We start from the raw sequence: 11,225 nt of genomic DNA on the forward strand, positions 1-11,225 counted from the left end.
AGGTATACCGTAACCCAGATGCCCGAGGACTGCCTTTGCTCGAATCTTTTTTATTTGGGGACTTTGGCACCATGCTGAGTGGCCACCATGCTTTATTAACCATCTTTATCAGAGCTCATACAATCTGAAAATTTGGTTAAGTACTTTGTATGGGAGATCAATTCTGTCACTTCAGACCCAGGCCCTTTCCAACAAGTGGGGCATATTAAATAGTTCAAAGAAGCCGGGATGTTTCATAAATACTCTGTCAGAAATTGTGACCTCAGTTAGGTTCCCCCCACATGTATTCACAGTCTCCTTCCCCGAATGCGCCCGATCATCATCCCCTCCTTGCTCCCATCCTCACTCCCCAGGGTGAGGTCGCTTGGCACAGGGAGAGCGTTCATTCCCCCAGAACGGTCCTGCGTCGGGGCCTTCTGATGGAACAGGACCCGGAGCTAATTTCCTTGCCAAGAATAGAATCATCCAGAAAGCTCCTCCCCCTCCCCCAATCCCAAACAGGAATCGCCAGCCCAGTGAGGCTTTGCCTGCGATTGGCCCTTTAAAGGCTCCATCGGTTCATTTTTTTTTTTTTAAATTTTCAAAATGTATCATCTTAGCGATGCCAGATGCTGTGGGGAGTGAGGAATGGGGTGAGGGCTAAGTTTAGGCTGGTGGAGCTGGGGCGCTCTTCTTCTGCGGCCCATAGAACTTTCTAGGAGTTCATGGCCTCTGGCCCCAGCTCCTGGCCAGCGTGGCCTGGACAGCCAGGGCTTCTCATTGAGGGGTAACTGTATGCTAATGAGGGAATGTTGCACCACTAATGACAGTCTGTTTAAAGTTCAGCTGTTACAAAATGTTACAAAATGCAGTCTTTCCCTGACCCCTAGTGAAATTATGTACACGAGCAGGGAAAGTTTTCAGCCAGGTTCCCTTCTGGAAAAGCCCTCTGCTGGGGTAGGATAGGTCACGGAGTGTGAGTGTGAGTGTGAGTGTGTGTGTGCATTTACTGTGAGTGTGTGTGTGTGTGTGTGTGTGTGTGCATTTACTGTGAGTGTGGAGAATGAGCTTTCAAATTGCTTTCACTCTGCGAGGATATCCTGCCTTATGGGGCTGCAGTGCAAGTGGAAGCACCGTTAGCCCTCCGGGTGGAGCCTTCGCTTAGATTCACCCGTTCAGGCCTGGGCCGGCGGCTCGGGTGTGCCCGGCCTGGGGAAATGAGTTGGTGGGTTCCGTCTGCTTCTGGTGGGCCGGCGTCTGCCAGGCGCTACTGTTACACTCACACCTTTAAGGGAAATGCGGCCGGCCGAGCGAGCGTTTCAGGGCTGGCGCTGGGGAGCATGTCAGACCTGTCCTCACTGCCCCTCCCCCGGGGAGCCCTTTGGGGGTTGACTCCGTTGCTGAGCTCCAAGGGCGCTCTCCACGGGGCCGTCCGCTCTCCTAAAAGGCCCTGGTTCCACCCTGCGAGTGTCGCCGGGCGGAGCGTCCACTTGCGGCTGGACCCGAGGGGTTCTGGTGGTTTCCTCTCTTGGTGCTGGTTCAGGAATAAGCTCCAGTGAAGTAATCCTAGTCAACTAAAAACTTGAAGTTCCCTAATTCCGATTTCCTGAAGCTTCTATGTGTGTGTCTAGCAAAGATCCCTTAGACATGCAGAATGCTGGCTGCCTCCTCCTGATGAGGAGGCCTTGTCCCGTCCTCTCCTGGCCATTGGTTGTTGAAGGTGCTTCTGGCCATTGATTGTTGAAGGTGCTTCTGGCTATTGATTATTGAAGGTGCTATGAAAGGGTCACATTTAAACTTGGAAGCAGTCTGGTCTTGTTCAGCTAGCACGTTGCCCTCACAGGGATTAAGGAGAGGAACATCTATTTCCTGGAGGGATTACTGTTTAAAAACTCGTTATAAACCTGTTTTAACACTACTTATCACTTTATCAGACTTTCCCTTATTTTTTTGTTTCCTTCCTTGAGAAGAGGTCAACAGTTTAACATGTTTTTTTTTTAATTTTTTTTTTTTATTAATTTAAGAGTGTTTTTGTAAGAGTGTCTGGGTGCTTAAAGATTCTTGTTTTGATTTATGGATCCTAGTTTCTGGACTGTTGGGGGAGTTTTGCTATTTTGAATGCAGATGTTTAAAACATCTGAGTTCAGAGTGCACTGTTAGGCTGTTCTGAGATTAAATATAGTAAAACTGTTACCAGCATTCTGAGCCCTCGGCCTGTGGCTGACTTTGAGCTAATAGGTGAGCGGGTTGTGGCGGCCCCGGCCTCCGAGGGAGGGACAGGAGAGCCGAGCACACGGCAGTGGCTGGGGCTGTGGGGTGGCTGGGTGCTGCTCTCACATCTCCATCTCAGCGTTAGACTTCCTGCCTGCACGCTCCGTGGCAGGTTCAAATCCCGCCGGCCCGTCGCCCCGGCTCTGGATTTTTTTGGTTCCCTCTTGAACTCTTGAAGCACTTGCTTCGTGCTGAGGGTATAGCTTGCCTGTCTACTTTTTCTTTGATGTGTATGTTTCTTCTCACCCGCTAGGCCACTAGCTAAGATGGGGGTTTCTTAAATGTAGAGTAAGTTACTTAGGCTTCATCCTGAAGCCCTCATCGTCCTGTTTCAAACAGTTACGTTTGCCTGGCTCACCATCACAGCCCTCCCCGTGTCCCCACAGGCCCAGGGAGTGTGTGCACTTCCTTTTTCTTCTTTAAAAAAAAAATTGTTTTTTCATCCTCACCTGAGGACAGGTCTGTGGAAACATTGACCGATGGACCCCCATACGTGCCCCAACTGCGGATCAAACCTACAAACTTCCCGTCTAGGGCAGCGGTTCTCAACCTGTGGGTCGAGACCCCTTTGGGGGTCGAACGACCCTTTCACAGGGGTCGCCTAAGACCATCGGAAAACACATATATAATTACATATTGTTTTTGTGATTAATCACTATGCTTTAATTATGTTTAATTTGCAACAATGAAATTGGGGGTCACCACAACATGAGGCGCTGTATTAAAGGGTCGCGGCATTAGGAAGGTTGAGAACCACGGGTCTAGGGGGTGACACGCCAACCCCCCGAGCCACAGCAGCCGGGCGCCTTGTCTTCATTTTAAAGTTGCTTTCACTTGTGTTTTTTTTTCCTTTGGGGTTCATGTCCCTCCAAGACTCGCTGTGGTGTGGGAAGCAGTCCACCTGCTCCTCTGATTGTCCATGAAAAAGAGCCATGAGCCCTTTTCTTGTCAAAGATTTAATTGTTGATCACCCTGGAGAAAGAAGGGAGGACGAAACGTAGCAAATACAGGAAACCTATGGAGTCAGGGTCCTTGGGCTGAGCCCCGTGCCCAGGAACGTCCTGTGTCAGGTGCCTGAGGCTCGTTCAGGCCCATTGGAAAAGGTCTGGCTCAGTGGCTGAGCATCAGCCTGTGAACCAGGAGGTCCCAGTTCAATTCTGGGTCAGGGCACAGGCCCGGGTTGTGGGCTCAATTCCCGGTAGGGGCCGTGCAGGAGGCAGCCGATGCATGATTCTCTCTCATCATTGATGTTTCTATTTCTCCCTTTCCCTTCCTCTCTAAGATCAATAAAAATAAAAATCAATCAATAAAAAAGAAAAAGTTTGAGTTGGCCGCACTGCCAGGACTGGAGAGATTTTTTTCAAGGGTTGGGTGACTTTAACACCATGTTCTAGAGTGCTCATGTGGCTGTGGGACACCTCGGTTTAAGGAATGACCTCTGGACCGGGTGATGGATGGGAATGGGAGGAAGAGCAAAGAAATGTGAGCGGTATTTGAGGGTGAGGAGGGAGAGGATTTGGACCCGTGTGGACTTAATCATCAGCTACAGTCTTGACCTTGAGGGACTGGGGAAATGTTGGTCTTATTCTCGTTGGTTTGGAGCAAAAGAGGGTGATGCGGAGGTGGAGCTGTCCAGCAGGGAGTGGAAATTTGGGGGCTCCGATGTCGTGGTCCTTGCGCAGTGGGGCCGTGTCTTTCCCGGCCCGTGGTCCCTCGGTCACAGTCCAAGGTGCTGCCGCTGTTCTTCAGCACCGGCGACATGGCCGCCGCCTGCCCCGCTGCACAGCACGGTCAGTGCTCGGTGTCAGTGCTGGGCTCCAAGGGGTCGGTCAGGCGGCCTCACGCGGGTTGGGGATGAGGACCTCGGAGGCTTGTCCCGCGTGCCTGCTCCCACAGAATGATTTTATCACTTCTGGGCGCGTGCAGAGGGAGCCCCTGGTGACTCCTCCGTGGCTGGAACCTCCAGGTCATTGAATTCTGCGGCATCAGGTGCTGGAATGCGCTTTCGAGACGACACTCGGTGCTCTGCAGGGCAGAGTCCACAAGGACGTGGAACTCAGCCCCGGGGCTTCCCAGCATCCAGCGGCCGGTGTTCAGCTGAGTGGCACTCGTGCCACGGCTCATCTTCCACCCAAATCCGTGACTGGCGAGCACCGTCACGGGCAGGATCAGTGGCATTTCAGCCATGGGATCTTTCAGCCCCGTTTTTAAGTTTAGGTGTTGGCATCTACCCTGTGCTCACACAGAAGGTGTAGCACGTGTATTTTCATTATTTTTTTATTGATTTTATAGAGGGAAGAGAAAGAGAGAGAGAGAGAGAGAGAGAGAATCATCGATCGGCTGCCTCCTGCACACCCACCACTGGGGATCGAGCCCGTAACCCGGGCATGTGCCCTGACTGGGAATCGAACCCTGGCCTCCTGGTTCATGGGTTCAACCACTGAGCCACGCCGGCCGGGCCAGAAGGTTTAGTGTATTGCAGGGACGGAAGGATGAGAAAGGAGGTACTAGAGGGTCTAAGGCTGGGAGGGGGCGTGTGTGAGAGAACAGTTCTGGTCCGGGGGTGCTCAGTGGCCTTGGATCCCAACTGCTTCCAGTGAATCCTGGTGTTAGGAGTCCACGGGGCCCACGGGAGGAAAACTCCAGGCACCTTCTCTGGGATTGGATCGATCAGATGTTCTTACACCTGCTGGAGCGGAGAGAAAAGTGTGAGCCTTTTTTTTTTAATGGAAAATAGAAAAACAAGCTGTTGTATGTGATTTCACTCAGCTTTCTGTCCTCCCGTCTGTCGGATCCATTAGAGTAGCAGTGAGTGGAGGCAGCTATTTCAGGATCACACCCACGGTGCCAGGGATGTGTGTGTGAATCACTGACGCACACATAGGTGTGGAGTCACCTTGAAAGGGCTGTCGGCCAACGAGGATGGTGATTTGCAGTATTCGGCCCAGACCCCGGCCGCTGGTCTGAGCATCCCGTCTGCTCCTTCCGCAGAGCGGGCTGGACCGCGGCCCCGGGAGCAGAGCAGAAGGTTCCGCCCGCCCTCAGAATGCGTGCGAGGGGCCCAGCTGCTGCAGCCACAGCACCGTCTTACCGCCCTACAAGCGGCCCGGGATCATGCATTCCCAGGGTAATAGGATTGACATTGAGGGCGCCTTCTGAGCGAGGCTTTCTTTCATTTGGACCCAGGCAGCGGCGATAACCCTCTTTCCGTCCGCTAAGTTCCTGGAGGACATACGGGGCTGCAGGCCATAGGGAAATCGGAGGTAAAGATTTTGAAGAAAACCCTGCCCGTCAAGCCTGAAGCAGTTGTGGCCGCGCGTATAGGAGATGTCACACCGATCTGGCAGCTTAACTCAGGGACGCCACTCGCGCCCTGCTGCCTGCGGAAGCGGCTGGAACTGTGTGCAGAAACCTGTGTTCTCAAACCGCGCGTGCAAATCAGGGTGTCCATGTCGCCTCTTCATCAGGCTCCTCGCCGGCAAACCTCCCTATTGTTACATTCACATTCTCAGGCATAGCTCACTACGTTTTATTTTTTTTATTATTTTTATTTTTTAAAAAAGTATATTTTATTGATTTTTTTACAGAGAGGAAGGGAAAGGGATAGAGTGTTAGAAACATTGATGAGAGAGAAACATCGATCAGCTGCCTCCTGCACACCCCCTACTGGGGATGTGCCCACAACCAAGGTACATGCCCTTGACCGGAATCGAACCTGGGACCCTTGAGTCCGCAGGCCGACGCTCTATCCACTGAGCCAAACCGGTTAGGGTAACATGTTTTATTTTTTACATTTTATTTTGTTTGTTTATTTACATATTTACTTTTATCCTCACTCAAGGATAGTTTTCCACTGATTTTTAGAGAGAGTGGACGTGAGAGGGAAAGACAGAGAGAAACATCGATGTGAGAGAGACACATCAATGGGTTGCCTCCTGCACGAGCCCCAACCAGGGCCCAGGCGGGGGAGGAGCCTGCAACCGAGGTACGTTCCCTTGACCAGAATCGAACCCGGGACCCTTCGGTCCGCAGGTCGATGCTCTATCCACTGAGCCAAACCAGCTAGGGCTACATTTTATTTTGAAATACAGTCACAGAAATTTACAGAACATATACAGCAAGATTCCATGTTCCCCTCCCCTAGTGCCATGGTAACATCTCACATAACTGCAGTTCGATATCAGAACCAGGAAATCGGCATCATCACAACCCACAGCCTTACCCCGACTGCACCAGTTTTATAAGCACTCATTTGTGTTGTGTGTGTAACTCAGGACTTAAAAGGGCTAAATTTCGGCTTGACTCTTTTTTTAAAAAAAATATATTTTATTGATTTTTTACAGAGGGAGAGAGAGAGAGAGTCAGAAACATCGATGAGATAGAAACATGGATCAGCCCCCTCCTGCTCATCTCCTACTGGGGATGTGCCCGCAACCCATGTACGTGCCCTTGACCGGAATCGAACCTGGGACCTTTCAGTCCGCAGGCTGATGCTCTATCCACTGAGCAAAACCGGCTTTGGCCGGTTTGACTCTGAACAGTGTCACTTTAACTCTTCCTCTTTTCCGTGAAGCATTTTACAGCGTTTCCTCTGCGTGGCGCTTTTTCAGCAGCTGGTGAAACGGAGCCTGACTGTTGGAAACGTGAGCGGGGAACTGCAGAGCTGCTTTCAGGGGGCCCTGTCCTCCCGCTGCTCGGAGCAGACTTCGCTGTCTGTGGCTTGCCTCTGTTCCGGGTGGACTCCGGGGTGCGTGTGGCTTTCGGTGGCGGGAGCCGTTCTCTCCTGTACGTTTATATCTGAACGAGGCTCCCAGGCCGTGTGGAGCGCACGCTTCTATCTTCACGTCGGTCCCAGAATAAACTTCACTGGGAGCGCTCTCTGCACCGGGTGGAACCTGGGCTCTTGCTTCCCCCGAGCAGCTCCGTGCCGTCACTGCTTGGGTTTTGTCAGAATAACACAGTGCTTGGCACTGTCGCGTGTTGGAAATTTCTGCCCAAACGAGCGTGAGAGTCCATCAGGCTGTGGGGAGGAGGAGCTGTCAGAGTTCCTTTCCAGTCGCTTGGCTTTAGCACCGCGCTCGGTCCGCCGCGAGCTTCGGGTTTGCATGCCTTCTGTCCGGGAGTTAGTTCTTCACCCTTCGTTTTCTTCTTTGTGTGAAATCACTGCTGCTTAGAATATCCTTGTTTTTAAAGTCAGCGTGTATCTCGCATGCCGCTGATAAATGCTCGTTGTCAGAAACCAGAAAATACAGCTAAACCAAAGGAAGAAAAAATAGGCTCTATAATACTACGACCAGGATATAACTACCATTAACATTTTGGTATCGATATTTTTAGACTTTTTAATGTATGTATACATTATAGCCTTTGTTCTTCTCACCAATGTGGACTCCTACTGTGGATATACTTACAGTGTTTTTTTAAATGTATTGACTTCAGAGAGGAAGGGAGAGGGAGAAAGAGATAGAAACATTAACGATGAGAGAGAATCATGGATCGGCTGCCTCCTGCACGCCCTCTAATGGGGATCCAGCCCACAACCCGGGCATGTGCCCTGACCAGGAATCGAACCATGACCTCCTGGTTCAAAGGTCGATGCTCAACCACTGAGCCACGCTGGCCGGGCTCAGTAATTTTTTAAAATACCACCGCGCACATGTTGGAATGGCTATTATAAAAAAAGACAAGAAATGGCGAGTGTGGGTGAGGCTGTGGAGAGTACGGAACGCTTGTGCATGTTGGCGGGACTGTAGATTGGTGTAGCCACTGTGGAAAACAGCATGGAGAGTCCTCAAGAATTTAAAAATAAAACTTCCATATTATTTAGCAAATCCCACGCGTGGGCATTTATCTGAAGAGAAGGGAAACACTAACTGGAAGGGATCTGCACCCCCATGCTCACCGCATGCGACTGGTTGTGGCTGAGACGGGAGCAGCAGGGCCTCGGCAGGAGCGAGTGGACGGAGAGTGGTGTATCCGTATCCGTGGAGGGTGCCCAGCCACAGAGGGTGACATCCTGCCATTTGTGACAGCCTGGTGGCCCTCGAGGGCGTGATGCTCGGGAAGTGAGTCAGTTCTGCATGACCTCACTCGTGTGGTATCTAAGCACAAACAGTGCCGTATAGATGCGGACAGCAGATTAGTGGTTGCCAGCGGTGGGGTGTGGTGGGAGTTGGGGGGGTGAAATGGGTGAAGGGGGTTATGAGTCCTGGAGGTGTAGGGCACAGCGGGGGACCGCACCTCATACTCTGTTACATATTTGAAAGTGGCTAAGGGAGTTCATCTTAAATTTTCTCATCAGAAGAAAAAGAAATCTCTCTGTAGGTGACCGATGTTCACTGGAGTTATTGTGGGGATCTTTTCCCAGGGCAGGGGTGGGCAAAAGTGGGTGTATAGTTGTTCATATGGAAAAACATACTATCGACAAATACGGACCATATGTTATATACCTGAAGCTGATATATGTCAGTTATACCTCCATTAAAAAATAACTTAAATAATTAAAAAAAGATGAAAGAATTAAAAACTTTTAAAAAGTTTATTGAATTTAGAAAGAGGTAGAGAAACATTGATTTGTTGTCTCACTTATTGATGCATTCATTGGTTGGTTCTTGTGTGTGCCCGGGCCAGGGATCCAACCCACAGCCTTGGCGTATCAGGACCAAACTCTGACCAACTGAGGCCACAACCCGGGCATGTGCCCTGACCTGGGATTGAACTGTGACCTCCTGGTTCACCGGCCGGGCTCCAATTCCCCCTTTTAAAGTGGTTTTAGAAGGTTGTGTGACCATCACAGCGATCTCATTCTAGAACAGTTTCATCACCTGCCCTGCCCCGCCCCTACTCCCTAGCCCTTGGCAGCCTCATAAAGACTTGTTGTCTCTGTAGATTTGCTGTTCTGGACATTTCATATACATGGAGTCATACAATATACAGCCTTTGTGCCTAGTTCCCTTCACTTAACGTTTCAAAGTCCATGCATGTGGTAGCGTGTGTCAGTACTTAATCCTCCTTCTGGCCGGATACTCTATTGTATGAATATCCCACATTTCGTTTATCCACTTACCGGTGATGGGCATTTGGGTTTCTACGTTTTGGCTATTGATGCTGCTACGCACATTCATGTGCACGTTTTTGTGTAGACATGTGTTTTCATGTCTGTTGGGTGAATACCGAGGGTGGGATTGCTGGGTCATATACAGCGGCTGTAACACTTTTCGCCCCTCCCCGCCATGGACGAGGCTCCAGGCCCTCCATGCCCTCGTCAGCGCTTTTCACTGTCCGCCTTTTGGGTACAGTCACCCTCGTGGGTGTGGAGTGGAGGCTCCTTGTGGTTTTGTCTGCATCTTCCTATGGCTCATGATGTTCATGATGGCGGCCCATCGTCCTGTGCATATGGGGCAAACGTTTATCTTTGGAGAAATACCTATTGAAATCCTTGGACCATTTTAAAAGTTTTGTTGTTGAGTTATAGTTCTTTCTATGTTCTAGATGCTCCCCTTACCAGATGGATGGTTTGCAGATATTTCCTCCCATTCCACCCCACTTTCCTGAGCGTGTCCTTTGAAGCACAAAGGTCTGCTTGTTTTCCTCTAAATTGCAGTTCCTATAAGCGGATTCCAGTTCACCTATTATTTTTTTCTGTTGCTTGTGCTTTAGCGGTCATATCATAGATACCATTGCCTAAGCCAAGATCCCGGAAATTAATCCACATGTTTCCCTCTAAGAGTTTTATAGTTTTAGCTCTTACATTCGATCGTTGATCCATTTTGAGTTCATTTTTATGTATGGTGTGAGGTAGGGGTCCATCTTCATTCTTTTGCTCGTGAATAACTAGCTGTCCCAGCATCTGCATTTTCCAGAATGTCCATGTGGCCTTTTAGACTGCCTACTTTCACTTGGCAAGCTGCATGTAGGAAGGATTCCTTCATACCTTTTCCTGGCTTGATAGCGGCTCTTCTAAATGCTGAGAGTACTGTGTAAGGATGAGCCCATCACCTCCGGAAGGACCTGGCTGTTCTAAGTTTGGGCAATGATGACTAAGCTGCCATCGACGTGTGTGCAGGTGTTTCTGTGGGCATACAGAATCATCCGTATGTGCTTTTATTGTCCTCTGACTGTCCATGGGCTCAGGAGTGATGGCCCTTCTTTCACTTGGAGATTAGTAATTTGTGTCTCCTCTCTTTTTTTCTTAGTTCATCTGGCTAGAGGTTTATCAATTTTATTGATCTTTTCAAGGAATCAGCTTTTAATTTCATTGATTTTTCTCTATTGATTTCTTCTTTTCACTGATTTCTGTTCTCATTTTAATTATTTACTTGTCCTACTTTAAATTTAATTTGTTCATCTTTTTTTAGTTTCCTAAGGTAGAAACTTAGATAATTGATTTTTTAAAATATATTTTGTTATTGATTTCAGAGAGGAAGGGAGAGGGAGAGGTAGAAATACCAATGATGAGAGAGAATCATTGATCGGCTGCCTCCTGCACTCCCCTTACTGGAGATTGAGCCTGCAACCCAGGCATGTGCCCTTGACTGGAATTGAACTCTGGGCCCTTCAGTCCACAGGCCAATGTTCCATCCACTAAGCCAATGGTTCTCAACCTTCTGGGCCTTTAAATACAGTTCCTCATGTTGTGACCCAACCATAAAATTATTTTCGTTGCTACTTCATAACTGTAGTGTTGCTGCTGTTATGATCGTAATGTAAATATCTGATCTGCAGGATGGTCTTAGGCGACCCCTGTGAAAGGGTCGCTCGACTGCCAAAGGGGTCGAGACCCACAGGTTGAGAACTGCTGCTCTAAGCCAACCCGGCTAGGGCAGTGGTTGGCAAACTGTGGCTCGAGAGCCACATGTGGCTCTTTGGCCCCTTTAGTGTGGCTTTTCCACACTCCTAAGCTGGCCTTTGCTAAAAACGTCCTAAATCTGATTGAGGTACTTTCGCTGAGGTCGACCCCTTCCAACTCTCCCATC

This window comes from Myotis lucifugus, unplaced genomic scaffold, assembly GCF_000147115.1.
Source record: "Myotis lucifugus unplaced genomic scaffold, Myoluc2.0 scaffold_1209, whole genome shotgun sequence".
Taxonomy (NCBI): Eukaryota; Metazoa; Chordata; class Mammalia; order Chiroptera; family Vespertilionidae; genus Myotis; species Myotis lucifugus.